The sequence below is a fragment of the Hylobates moloch genome, unplaced genomic scaffold, assembly GCF_009828535.3.
Source record: "Hylobates moloch isolate HMO894 unplaced genomic scaffold, HMol_V3 SCAFFOLD_8, whole genome shotgun sequence".
In the NCBI taxonomy this organism is placed as follows: domain Eukaryota; kingdom Metazoa; phylum Chordata; class Mammalia; order Primates; family Hylobatidae; genus Hylobates; species Hylobates moloch.
In genome coordinates, this window is record NW_026652283.1 from 7,137,320 (window position 1) to 7,150,883 (window position 13,564).

The 13,564-nt window shown below is 43.3% G+C and overlaps 1 protein-coding gene across 4 annotated transcripts in view; it reads left to right on the forward strand.

Annotated features, from left to right (window-relative positions):
• PEX5 (peroxisomal biogenesis factor 5) overlaps nucleotides 1–13,222 on the forward strand; it is a 50,446-nt gene extending 37,224 nt beyond the window's left edge. Inside the window, exons 17-18 of one of the 4 annotated variants that reach the window (XR_009214424.1) lie at nucleotides 391–509; nucleotides 8,401–13,222. The gene's annotated coding sequence lies outside the window, so the exon portion shown is untranslated. Of the gene's footprint in view, nucleotides 1–390; nucleotides 601–8,400 lie in introns of those variants that run through there. The other 3 variants (XM_032159515.2, XM_032159514.2, XM_058442189.1) reach the window with 3 other exon arrangements.
• Nucleotides 13,223–13,564: the final 342 nt, after the last annotated feature.

The window sequence follows — 13,564 nt, forward strand, 5'->3', positions numbered from 1 at the left end:
CTCTAAAAATGATAGAGCACAGGGGACAGGGTCCCTGTTCTCTGGGCCTCTGGGCTAGCAGGAGAAAGAGATGTCAATAATCATGAATTTCTACTCCTGTTACTACTACAAAGGAAAGTGTGCAGTGCCATGTTACTGTTAGGTTGTTTTGTATTATGAATTACATGGAAGGATTCTGATAGTTTTTCAGTGCTTAGGATTTCTAAAGCTTTTCATCTGGCTCTGCCTGCCTTTATCGGGAACTGTATCAAGTGCCATATCAAGATGGGTATTTATCCTGAGGAGAAATTTTAAAATATACACAAATATTTATACTTGGAGATAGATAGATGTTTATGGCCACATTAGACATGGAAAAACGTGTATTTTTTTTTTTTTTTTTTGAGGCAGAGTTTCACTCTTTTTGCCCAGGCTGGAGTACAATGGCATGATCTCAGCTCACTGCAGCCTCCGCCTCCTGGGTTCAAGCGATTCTCCTGCCTCAGCTTCCTAAGTAGATGGGATTACAGGTATGTGCCACCACACCCGGCTAATTTTGTATTTTTAGTAGACACAGGGTTTCATCATGTTGGTCAGGCTGGTCTCAAATGCCCGACCTCAGGCAATCCGCCCACCTCGGCCTCCCAAAGTGCTGGGATTACAGACGTGAGCCACTGTGCCCGGCCAAAAAAAAGTCTAACTTTTAAATTTATTTAAAAAGTTTTTCGAATAGAGACTAGATCTCACTATGTTGACCAGGCTGGTCTTGAACTCCTGGCCTCAAGGAATCCTCCTGCCTCAGCCTCCCAAAGTTCTGGGGTCACAGGGAGGAGCACCATACCTGGCCAAAGTCTAATCTTTTTTTTCTGGTGGGCTCAAAAGCTGCCAAAAAAAAAAAAAAAAAACCCCCAAAACAAAAAAAAACAGGTCTAAAAGACTACTGGGTAAGTAAATTGTCCAGACAGTGAAATATAGCTATTGCTATTTAATCATTTATGGAATAATTTCCAGTGACAATAGATGCTAACAATACAGTGAGAAAAATAGTTAGTCAATTATTTACAGATTGTCTTAAGAAAAAAATGCATTGAAAAGACAATAGGGAACTAGCCCAATGTGCTAAAGGTGGGGAGATCATACTTCTCTATAATCCTCAAATTTTCTTGGTGCATGTGTGATACTTTTCTAGAGGAGAAAATTAAACACCTGGGGGAGGGAAACAGGAAGCTGTGGTGGCACCTGTCACCACCTGGGTGATCATGAGGCAGCTAGTGTCTTGGGCTCTGCAGGTTGGTGGTGCAAAGACCCAGGCAGGAAGTGGGCTGGGCAGGTGGAGGAGCAGTTTCCACACTACGTAGGTGCAGGACATGACAAAGTCTGGCTGTGTAAATGACTTAAGAATTAAGCTAACACTTGGTTTAAGCCGAGTCTGCAGGTTTGCTTCACCTGATTTTGGTAGCATTAATGTGTCCAAGAGGATGGTTTTCTTGCATGGCTTGTGCCAGGTACCTCTTTTGAACCCAAATAAAATTCAGCCAACATTTGCTGACCCCCCCTACCATGTGCCAAGCACCAGTTCTAGGCACCAGGGCTACAATTCACAAAGCAGATGAGCTCCCTCCTCTTGGAGCTAACATACTTGTTAGAGAAGAGACAGTACACAAGTAAGTAAGACAATTTCAGTTCTAAGTGCTCTGAAGAAATAAAAATGTCACTATGTACTAGAGAGTGAAGGGGAGGGTTAGTGGTGGCAACATTAGGGTGGTGAGGAAAGGCCTTTCACATGAGGTTATCCGCGTGATTGGTAGGAGCCAGCCCTGGAGAGTTTCGGTGGAAGAGCAGTCCAGGTCCTGGGAGCAAAGGCTCTGATCTGAGGCTAGAAGAGCTGTACATTCCAACAGAAAGGGCAGGAGCTGGAGGAGACCTGAACACTCACCCACCCCACTCTCCCTCCCGCTCACAGCCAAGCTGCTTCAGTGAGGGGGCCGTGCACACTGCCTCCACTCAAGGCCATTTCATTCACGTCTTCTCCTACAGTACTGTTCCCTGCACTCACCAATGCAACTGCTTTGCCACGGTCACCTGACTTCACAGATTGCCAAAGCAAATGGACACATTTATTTATGATCTTGACCATACTGTGAGCTCTGCCACACGTGGTTAGGCAGGTCGTGTACTGCATATTACTATGCCATTAATATCCATATGATGATCTGCAGTGTTGTGCAGTTCACAGTCTATACGGCTGTACTCTGGCTCCGCGTTGATGACCACCCTTCTTTAAGTCTTCTCCCCTGCTTCTGTTATTTCTTTTCTCGTGGTTCTACTTCTTCTCAGTCTTCCTTACGTGTCTCTATCTGCTGCTTAATGTTGATCTTCCTCAGGGCTGTTCTTGCCTTGCTTTCCTTGCTTTGCAGGATCCTGTGGCGCCTTCATCCACACCTGTGGCGTAACTACCATGTAAATGTTGATGACAGTCTAACCTAGATCTCACCCCAGGCCTTAGATACATGGTACAGTTACTATGTTCTGCCTTCTCCTCTTGGATGTTCCCTAGGTACCTTAAATTCAACAAATTCAAAACAGGAATTTCCTTCCAAAAATCTGCTCCTTGTTTTGTAGACCTGGAGGAGACACATGAGGAGAAAGCGGTGAGTGGATCTGGACTCCTCCTCATTCTCCCGTAATACTCCCTTAGTCCCCAGCCCTCCAGGGTCTACCTCCTTGATATAGGTCACAGGGATCCTCCCGTCTCTTCACCTTTGTTAGTACTTTTGTTCAGGGGTTCATCTTCTTTCTTGGATTGCTGTGATAGCTTCTTGTTTTGTTTTGTTTTTTTTTTTCTCATTTCATTTGCCATCAACTCATCATCATTATAAATAATGTTCTTCTTAGACATGACGTGCTGTCTCTTACCTCTGACTTCTCACTATCGTGCATGACAGGTGAAAGTTTAATCAATGCTGTTGAGTGAACTGAATGCATATTAGAACTGTGGGTTGAAGAAATCAGGAAATGCCAAGGGAGCTGATCCGTATGTGGAGATGTTTTGATTCTCTCCTAGTTGGAGAAGATGAATTGAAATTCTTGGTCACTGTGCCTTCCCCAAGGGAAAGTGCCCTGAGACAAAGGTACAGGCGGATACTTTTCTGGAGGGCTCCGCCTAGAGAGGGCACAGTTAAGGGGGTGCTTCCTTCAGAACAAAGCCATGGAATGAGCCAGAAACCCCATTCAACGGCTCTTGGTATGGAAGGGAGAACACAGCTCCTGGAGAGGGACTTCTGCAGGGTGTGTGTCCTGCCTAGAGGCTCCTCAGTGCCCAAGGCCTGGGGTTCAGCAGTTAATGTGCAGTGGGAAGGAGCTCTTTGCAAGGAAGCTGTGGCTTTGGAGACTAAGGCTATGCAGCTTGGCAGCAGAGCTTATGAGTCCTTACTGAAAAGACCCTGATGCCTGGTGTTAGGAGAGAGCAGCGTGATGAGGCAGTGATGGTGGGAGGGACCACCTTGGGTATGACTGATTAGTGATTGCCTTGACCACGCCGGCATTGCAGAGGCCACAGACATCTGGATGAGCTGCTCTCTGGTGTCTGAGGTGCTGCACCTTTGTTGGTCCTGCAGAACTCAACTATGGCCCATGGCCAATTAAGAGAATCAGAAGAGAACTTCAGCAAACACCACCCCCCCCCCCCAAACACACACACACACAACACACACACACACACACACACACACAGAGGAATTCTCAAGAAAATGGCAGTAGAGCACAAAGGACTTCTTAGAACGAATAAACAGGATTTTCTAATTAAAAATGCAATAAGTAACTAGAAAAAGAGAATGATCACTCTTGAGAACCAAATTAATGAGGCCAGGAGCAGTGGCTCCTGCCTGTAATCCCAGCACTTTGGGAGACCGAGGTCGGTGGATCACCTGAGGTCAGGAGTTCGAGACCAGCCTGACCAACATGGTAAAACCCCATCTCTACTAAAAATACAAAAATTAGCTGGATGTGTTAGCGCATGTCTGTAATCTCAGCTACTCGGGAGGCTGAGGCAGGAGAATTGCTTGAACCCAGGAGGCAGAGGTTGCAGTGAGCCGAGATCGTGCCATTGCACTCCAGCCTGGGGGTCAGGGCAAGACTCTGTCTCAAAAAAACAAAACAAAAACCCAGAAAATGCTCTTGAGCTCAAGCCTCGATTGAAAACCTACACTGAATCCCATATAGACTAATTAGAAAAACAGGGCTCCCTAGTGTCAATTGGGATGATAAGGTTCTGGAATTGTAGAGGCTGTGTGGAGGCAGTTAACCCTCAGAGCAAGATGGGCATAATTACCACAGTAGATGGTAAGGTTGGAATGGGAACCAGGGGGCCTTGACCCACGTGAAAGTATTTGTCATGGCTAATCAACCCTGTTCTTCCTCAGAGCAAGAGAGATGGACAGCCAATGAAGGCACAGCAAAAAACTAATAGCCACTACAATGGAATCACCTTTGCCCAGGTTCCAGATCTGAATTAGTTATTAATTGAAGAGAAGGGCAAGTCTCTTTGAAAAAGAACCCTGTGATACCACATACAAGTATATTCAATACACATTCTCCAAATCTCTCAAAGGACCTACTGCCAAATACTAGAATTACCATGTACTAGGGAAGGCAGAGTACCTAGATCTTCAAGGCGTCTAATGACCCTGGGTCATAACTATGACCTAGCTTGACATAGTGTGGAATGAATGGAGTCCAGGCCCAGGGGTTTCTCATAGTAGGTCTAATGTGGTCGTTTCTCTCAATATTTAGCCTTTCCTAATACAATTAGTTATTATTACTAAAGGCAGCACCCTCTTTCCATTACGCAGCCTGGAAACTCTAGTTCTCAAAGCTTTCTTTACTCCCATATCCCATCAGTCACTAAATTATAACTAAGCCTTTTTATTCATTGTTTAAAACTATGTAACATTTAATAATGCTGAGAATACACTTAACATGTAATTTATAAAGCATAAAAATGAGGTTCTTTCAACGTATGCTTCCCTATAACAGTAATGTATTTGAGTTTTCTCAAAATGGTATCATTTTGTTTTACATTCTTGGGACTTGCTTTTATTCATTTAGCATTACATTTCAAAGGCTCATTCATATTTTAGTGTACAGCTGCTGTTCACTAAGATACCACAAATAATTTGTTCATTCTTCTGTTAACATTTAGGTTGTTGCCACTGTTTGCTGTAAAGAACAAATTGAGAATATTCATGTAATTGTCTCCTAGTGCACATATGCAAGAATTTTGAGGTATATACCAAGGAGTAGAATTGTTGAGTCGGGTGCATACCCATTGTTAGGTATATGCCAACGGGTAGAATTCTTGTGAATAATTTAGGGTAAGTACCCTATTTAATATATGGTAATGTTGAACTGTTTTTAAAGTGAGTGCCAGTTTCCATTCGCATCATAACTGTATAAAAATTCCCACTGCTCTGTATCTTTCCTGTGCTTAGTACTGTTGAACTCTAACTTGTTCTATAATTTGGAATTGTTAGACATTAATTTTTCCATTCTAGTGACTTTAAAATGGTATTTCATTGTGATTTTTCTTTGCATTTCTTTTTTTCTTTTTCTTTTTTTTTTTTTTTTTGAGATGGAGTCCTGCTCTGTTGCCCAGGCTGGAGTGCAGTGGCGCAATCTCAGCTCACTGCAACCTCTGTCTCCCAGGTTCAAGTGATTCTCCTGCCTCAGCCTCCCGAGTAGCTGGGATTACAGGAGCCCACCATCATGCCCAGTTAATTTTTGTAGTTTTAGTAGAGATGGGGTTTCACCATGTTGGCCATGCTGGTCTTGAACTGACCTCAGGTGATCCACCTGCCTCAGCCTCCCAAAGTGCTGGGATTACAGGCATGAGCCACCGCGCCCGGCCTACATTTCTGATTAATAAAAACATTGAGCATCCTTTCGTATGTATTGGCTATTCATAGTTCCCCTCCTGTGAATTGCCTAATTTATGTCTATTGTCCATTTTTCGATTGGGTTTTTATTTTACTGATTTTTAGAAGATCCTTATGTATTTTGGATGCTAATCCATAATGTATTACAAATAAGTTCTCTCAGTTTGTGGCTTGTCTTTTCATGTACTGACATTTTTTTTTGACTAACAAAAGTTTGTTGTAGTTACATTTCTCACTTTAAAAAATACGGTTATTGCTTTTTGTGTGTAGTTCAAAAAGTCCTTGCCTACCTCAAAATCATAAAAATATTATCCTATATATTGCTCTATAAATTTTAAAGCATTGACTTTCACATTTAAGATTTTAATCCATCCGAAATTGATTTTTATATATGGTATGAGGTAAGAATCCAATTTAATACCGTTTTCCATATAGATAGTTAATTACTCCAGAAACATTCACTGAATGACTTCTCCTTTCTCCAGTGATCTACAGGGCCATCTCTTTCATTTCTATTTGGTTTCATTTATTTTTTTATCTATCCCTATGCTGATACCACTCTGTCTTAGTGATCTAACTTTTGTTATAGCCTTTAACTATGTTAGCTTGTTAGCACATGTGCCAAACAGAGAAAGTATCCTTCCTCAGTTTATTCACTTTTGGTTTTTTTTGAAAAATATTCTTGAGTCTTTGCTGTTTCATATATATTGTATAAGGAGTTTATAAATTTCTACAAAAAAGCCTATTGGGATTTTAGTTGGGATTGCATTTAATCTATAGATCAATTTGGAAAGAGCTGATATCTTTACAATGATTTTTCTTTTCCATGAAATTTGTATAAATATCTTTTTTTTTTAATTTTTTTTTTTTTTTTTTTTTTTTTTTTGAGACGGAGTCTTGCTCTGTCTCCCAGGCTGGAGTGCAGTGGCGCAATCTCAGCTCACTGCAAGCTCCGCCTCCCGGGTTCACGCCATTCTCCTGCCTCAGCCTCTCCGAGTAGCTGGGACTACAGGCGCCCGCCACCACGCCCGGCTAATTTTTTTTTTTGTATTTTTAGTAGAGACGAGGTTTCACTGTGGTCTCGATCTCCTGACCTCGTGATCCGCCCGCCTCGGCCTCCCAAAGTGCTGGGATTACAAGCGTGAGCCACCGCGCCCGGCCCTTTTTTTTTTTAATTTTTAAAATTTATTTTATTTTTTTTTTTAGACAGAGCCTTGCTCTTGTTGCCCAGGCTGGAGTGCAGTGGCACAGTCTCTGCTCACTGTAACCTCCGCCTCCAGGGTTCAAGCAATTCTCCTGCCTCAACCACCCGAGTAGCTAGGACTATAGGCGTGCGCCACCATGCCTGGCTGTTGTTTGGGTATATACCAATGGGCAGAATTCTTGTATTTTTATATTTTCTTGTAGAATTTTGTATTTTTAATAGAGACAGGGTTTCACCATGTTGGTCAGGCTGGTCTTGAACTCCTGACCTCAGGTGATCTGCCTGCCTTGACCTCCCAAAGTGCTGGGATTACAGGCGTGAGCCACCGTTCCTGGCCTAAATATCTTTTAATACACTTAGATCTTTGCTATTTTTTTAAATGTAAAGTTTAGTATATATGCTGCCAAAGCAAGCACTTAGTGCAATGTTTTATAATTATTACATTTATTTGTAGGTACTTAATATAAATTATGTCTTTATTAAATTATACGTAAAAATAGTTTATTTCTGGCAATTCTTTTTGAATATGAAAATGCAATTCTTTTTGTGTAATGATATATCCAATTGCCAAATTCTCTTACAGAATCAGTAGGTTTAACCAGTCTGACAATAGATTCTTTTGGATTTTCTATAATCATACACGATCATACCATATAGAAATGATGACCTTTTTATTCCTCTCCAATCGTTGTAACTATTGTATCTTTAAAAAAATTATACTGCACTATCTAGACTCTCCAACACAAAATTGAATAGGAGTTTATTCTTGTGTACGCAGCGCTTCTAATTTTTCAGCAATAAGAATGACTTTTGAGTCTTCTAAAAATGGTATCATTCTATTATAGTTTCCTGGGATTTGTTTTTATTCATTGTTTCAAAGACTCATTCATATTTTAGTATATAGCTGCAGTTTGCAAATACATCATAAATAATTTGCTCATTCTGTCAATTAACATTTAGGTTGTTTTCACTTTTGACTGTAATGAACAAATTGTTGCTATGAATATTCTTGTAGTTATTTCCTAGTGCACATGTGCAAGAGATTTTTGGCTGTATATTTAATGTTTTTACATTAAAAACATGAATAGATGTTGAAATTAATTTCTTTAGAAATCTTCAGATATAGACTATTACCTATTAATATAATACTGATAATGATATCAGTATTAGTCAAAAGTTCTAAATTCATCTTGGGCCTTCCTTCCTTCCCTCCCTCCCTCCCTCCTTTCTTCCTTCCCTCCCTCTTTCTTTCTTTTTTTCTTTTTTCTTCCCTCCGTGGCCCAGGCTGGAGTATACTCGACTTGCTGCACACTCCCTGCGTCCGGCTCCCGTGATTCTCCTGCCTCCGCCTGCGGGCTGCCTGGGATTGCGGGCGCGCAGCACCACCCCTGCCTGCTTTTTGTCCTTTGGCTAGAGGTGCGGTTTCGCCATGTTGGCCACACTGCTCTCCAGCTCCTGACCTCGAGTGCTCTGCCCGCCTCGGCCTCCCGAGGTGCTGGGACTGCAGACGGAGTCTCGCTCAATCGGTGCTCCGTGTTGCCCGGGCTGGAGTGCGGTGGCGTGGTCTTGGCTCGCTGCAGCCTCCGCCTCCCAGCCGCCTGCCTTGGCCTCCCAGGGTGCTGGGATTGCAGCCTCTGCCTGGCCGCCCATCCTCTGAGATGTGAGGAGCGCCTCGCCCGGTCAACCCGTCGGGGAGATGAGGCGCGCCTCTGCCCAGCCGCCACCCCGTCTAGGAAGTGAGGACGGTCTCTGCCTGGCCGCCAATCATCTGGGAAGTGAGGAGCGCCTCTGCCCGGCCGCCCCGTCTGGGAGGTGAGGAGCGCCTCTGCCCGGCCGCCCCGTCTGGGAGGTGAGGAGCGCCTACTGCCCGGCCGCCCCATCTGGGAAGAAGTGAGGAGCGCCTCTGCCCGGCCGCCCCGTCTGGGAAGTTAGGAGCGCCTCTGCCTGGGCACCCCGTCTGGGAAGAAGTGAGGAGCGCCTCTTCCCCGGGCGCCCCGTCTGGGAAGAAGTGAGGAGCGCCTCTTCCCCGGCCGCCCCGTCTGGGAAGAAGTGAGGAGCACCTCTGCCCGGCCACCCATCGTCTGGGAAGAAGTGAGGAGCGCCTCTGCCCGGCCGCCCCGTCTGGGATGTGAGGAGTGCCTCTGCCCCGCCGCCCTGTCTGGGAGGTGAGCGCCTCTGCCCGGCCACCCATCATCTGGGATGTGAGGAGCGCCTCTGCCCGGCCGCCCCGTCTGGGAAGAAGTGAGGAGCGCCTCTGCCCGGCCGCCCCGTCTGGGAAGAAGTGAGGAGCGCCTCTGCCCCGTCTGGGAGGTCTACCACGGAGGCCAGACGTAATGTGGAGGCTGGACGTGGTGGCTCACGCTTGTAGTCCCAGCACTCTAGGAGGCCGAGGCGGGTTGATCACTTGAGGCTAGGAGTTGGAGACCAGCCTGGCCAACATGGCGAAACATATGAAAAATACAACAGACAAACCAACCAACCAACCGAGCGACAACAAAACAGGTCTACCCTGGAGTCATACTCTAATTTTTTCTATTTTCCTCCCTTTCTGATCCTTTATCCCACTTTCTTTTTCTCTCTCTTCCTTCTTCTTTGTCAAATGGAGGATTGAGTTATTGTCATTAATCCATACAAAGTCCCTCTCTCATTAATTTTCTTTAATTCCTACCCCCCATTTCTATTCCCCGTCTTCCCATGTGCAACTTTCCTAATATGTTTGATATGCATCTTTTTGTTTGTATTTTTAGAAAATTTGTGTGCAAAAAAAATTAATAGTAAAACTGGCATGTCTTCACGAAAAAAAAATTCATCTTGGGATTTTAGAACTTATATTGAAGCTAGCATCATTGAGCATTACAATTATTGTTGATAACCCAAATTTATCAGAGACATGTGGCATCTTAAAATTTTACTCATATTATGCATTTGGGTGACTTTGTAGTCTGCAAAATTTGCAGTCGCTAAAGCTAAGGTTAAGAAAACCATTTTATAAATGGACAAAGGACATGAACGGACACTTTTCAAAATAAGACATTCATTTGGTCAACAAATATATGAAAAAATGCTCAACATTACTAATGAAATGCAAATCAAAACCACAATGCAATACCATCTCACACCAGTCAGAATGGCTATTATTAAAAAGTCAAAAAAGTAACATGTTAGTGAGGTTGCAGAGTGAAGGGGACTTAGGTGGGAGTGTAAATTAGTTCAGCCACTGTGGGAAGCAGTTTGGAAATTTCTCAAAGAACTTAGAACTACCATTTGACCAAGTAGTCCCATTACAGTGTATATACCCAAAGGAAAATAAATCACTCTACCCAAAAGACACATGCACTCATATGTTCATTGCAGCAGTATTCATGATAGCAATGATGTGAAATCAACCTGGATGCCCGTTAATGGTGGACTGGATAAAGAAAATGTGATACATATACAATATAGAATACTATGCATCCATGAAAAAGAACAAAATCACATCCTGTGCAGCAACATGGTTGCAGCTGGAGGCCATTATCCTAAACAAATTAACACAGGAACAGAAAACCAAATACCACAGATTCTCACTTATAAGTGAGAGCTAAACATTTAGTACACATGAACATAAAGATAGATAGGAACAGCAGACACTGCAAACTACCAGAGAGGTGGAGGGGGATGAAGGTTGAAAAACTACTGGGTACTATGCTCACTCTTCTGGGTGACAGGATAAGTGTCTTTGGTGTACCTTTTGTTAATAAATTATTACTTTATACACACTAATTCATATGTATTTTTTCTTTCTTCACATCAGTGTAGTATTTACTTTTAAATGTGAATTTATAATTCAAAGTAATCCAGTGTTTCATTTGAAAAAACCTTTCCCACGCAGAAAATCTTCATTTTAAGATTTAGTTCTATGAACTTTCAGCCCATGGGGAATATTAACATATTTAGTAGATTTGGGCAAATTAAGGTGGTGACAATTAAGAATGTGTTCTCATTTTCCAAGTAGGAAAGTTTTTCATAAAGGGCAAGTGCACTTAAAGCATTCAGAGTTTGGTTTGGGATTTACCTTTTCTTGGGAAATGTATTAGTTATATCTTGCTGCATAAAAACCACTTCAAAATTTGGTGGCTTAAAACAACAATACTTAATTATTTCTGACTATTCTGTGGATTGGCAATCTGGGCGTTTCTTTGCTGTACTCACCGGGGAATCTTCATGGGGCCACCTGCCGTCATCTGATGCCTCAGCCAGGGCTGGGAGTTCCAAGGTGGAGGAGAATTCCTCAGTAGGCTAGACGGCCTCATCACAGCAGCATGGTGGTCTCAGGGTGTCAAAATGACAGAGCAGGACTGCAAGGCCTCTCAAGACCAAGTCTCTGGATCTCACACAATCTCACTCCTGCCACCTTTCATTGGTCAAAGCAAATTATTTATTTTACAAGGCTCTGCCTTTGGTCCCACAGGCAGGAGGTCAGACTGCTGAGTCAGGGCAGGCATAACGGGGGCTGCCTGTCCCTGTGGAGAATGACCCTTGGTGGCCCGGGCTGGCTGCAGGGGCTTTGCAGCCTCCACCCATACACCCAAGCTGGAAATGACTTAGGGGGCCAACAGGGACACGATAGGCCCTGCTGCATAGCAAGTGTCCTGCATGTGCACCTGTACATTCCTTCCCTCCCTGAGTTGTACGGGCTGAACTATGCCTTTACCCTAAGTCCCTTCACGTTCAGTCACTGGCTGTTGTCCCTTTGTGGTGGTCAGCAAGGGACGTGCAGTTTCAGTTCCATGCGGAGTGGGATGGCAACTTCAGGGAGGGGAGTTAGTCTAACTAATATCAGTTAGATGTTATTTTACTTATAAGTTCAACCATAAATCAAGGGTGTGAAGAAATAGACTCCATCTCTTGATGGGGATATGGGGAGAGAAGAAATGACACACTGCAAAGAGATGTGGAAGAAGAAAACATTATAGGCATATGTGTTCCAGTAAGAGAAAGGAACATCAATCATAGGAGTCCAAACTATTTGGAATTGCCAACTCTGGCACTGAACAGCAGATGGCGCCAAAGGACCTTAGTAGCAACCAACAGATTTGCGGCCATCTCTCCCTCTGCTTTCTCCTCCATCTACCCAAGATTCCTAGGCCTCGGGGTCTGTAGTTAAGAGCATAGGTTCAGGAGTCTGACTGCCCAGCTTCACAGTACCACATTTGCTACTTGGGTGACCTTAGATGACTGACTTAACTTGGTTTTCCTCTTTGCAGAATAGGAATGTTAAGAAAAACCCTACCTCCCAGGGTTATTGGTAAGATTAGAATAATTATTACATATCATCATAAGGAATAGTTCCTGCCACATAAGTTTAAAAAATGTTAGCTATTACTCGCTGAAACGCATTCCTTTCTATATTTTAACATCTTCAGTGGCATCTAATCTTCGTGCATTGCCACCTCTCCTTTAATCCCCACCTAGGCTCCGTGGGGAACTTCCTATGACAAATTGACTAGGAAAAAAAATTCAGGTCTGATTTACAGATGGTTCTGATGCTACGCTGGTACCTCCTAAAAGTGGATGACCACAGCATTATAGAATTCCCTAAGGGTGATCCTGAAAGGCAGTTAGGAAGAAATATCTTCTTAATGGTCAGAACTTTGAGCAGTGCACTTAGCTGTCCATTTTACCTGGAAGGAGAAAGGCCAGAAGTTATGGATCTAAGCTGATTCACGGGTAGTGGCGGATGGTTTGGCTCTATGTTCAGGGACTTAGGGAGGACTGACAATGAGTTAGAGAAGAGGCATGTAGATGAATCTTTTGTAAGGGCACAGGTGTGGAGATATTCGTGTTCCATGTGAATGCTCACCAAATGTCATCTGTTATAGAGGTGGTGCTCAAAAGTCATCTTGACAAGATGACCTTTTTTGTGAATGACAATCAACTGCTTTCCTAAGCCACTTCAGTGCTGCTCATTGGACCAATGAACAGGGTGATTATATTAGATCTCTTCCATCATGGATAAGGACATGATTATTTTCCTCACTAGAATACTTACTTGATATGGATTTGTCTTTCCTGTGCATATTTTGCTTATTATATCATTTGCTTATTATATTTGCATTGCCATTTACATGGGATAAAGGTTGTTTACCCTTAAAGGTATTGTGTGTGTGTGTCTTTTCCCCTCGCAAATTTCCCACACAGAACATCCCCTAGGCAGCAATCAGCCTTTCCTCCAAATAAATGTTGAAGAAGTGTATAAAAAATATTGTTTGAAGGGCTACTGGAGGGGCTACCTGTCTCAATCTCACCCTGGCTCCGGGGAGGTGGTGGGATGGGAAGTAAAGAAATACTGTGGTTTTCATGGGGCCCACTTTACACCTCAAGCTTGCTCCCTCCTTCTTTCTTTACAAAACAAAGAAAAAAAGAAAAGAAGGGTGAAAGCCAGAAGATTTATTTGGCTAAGAAAAAG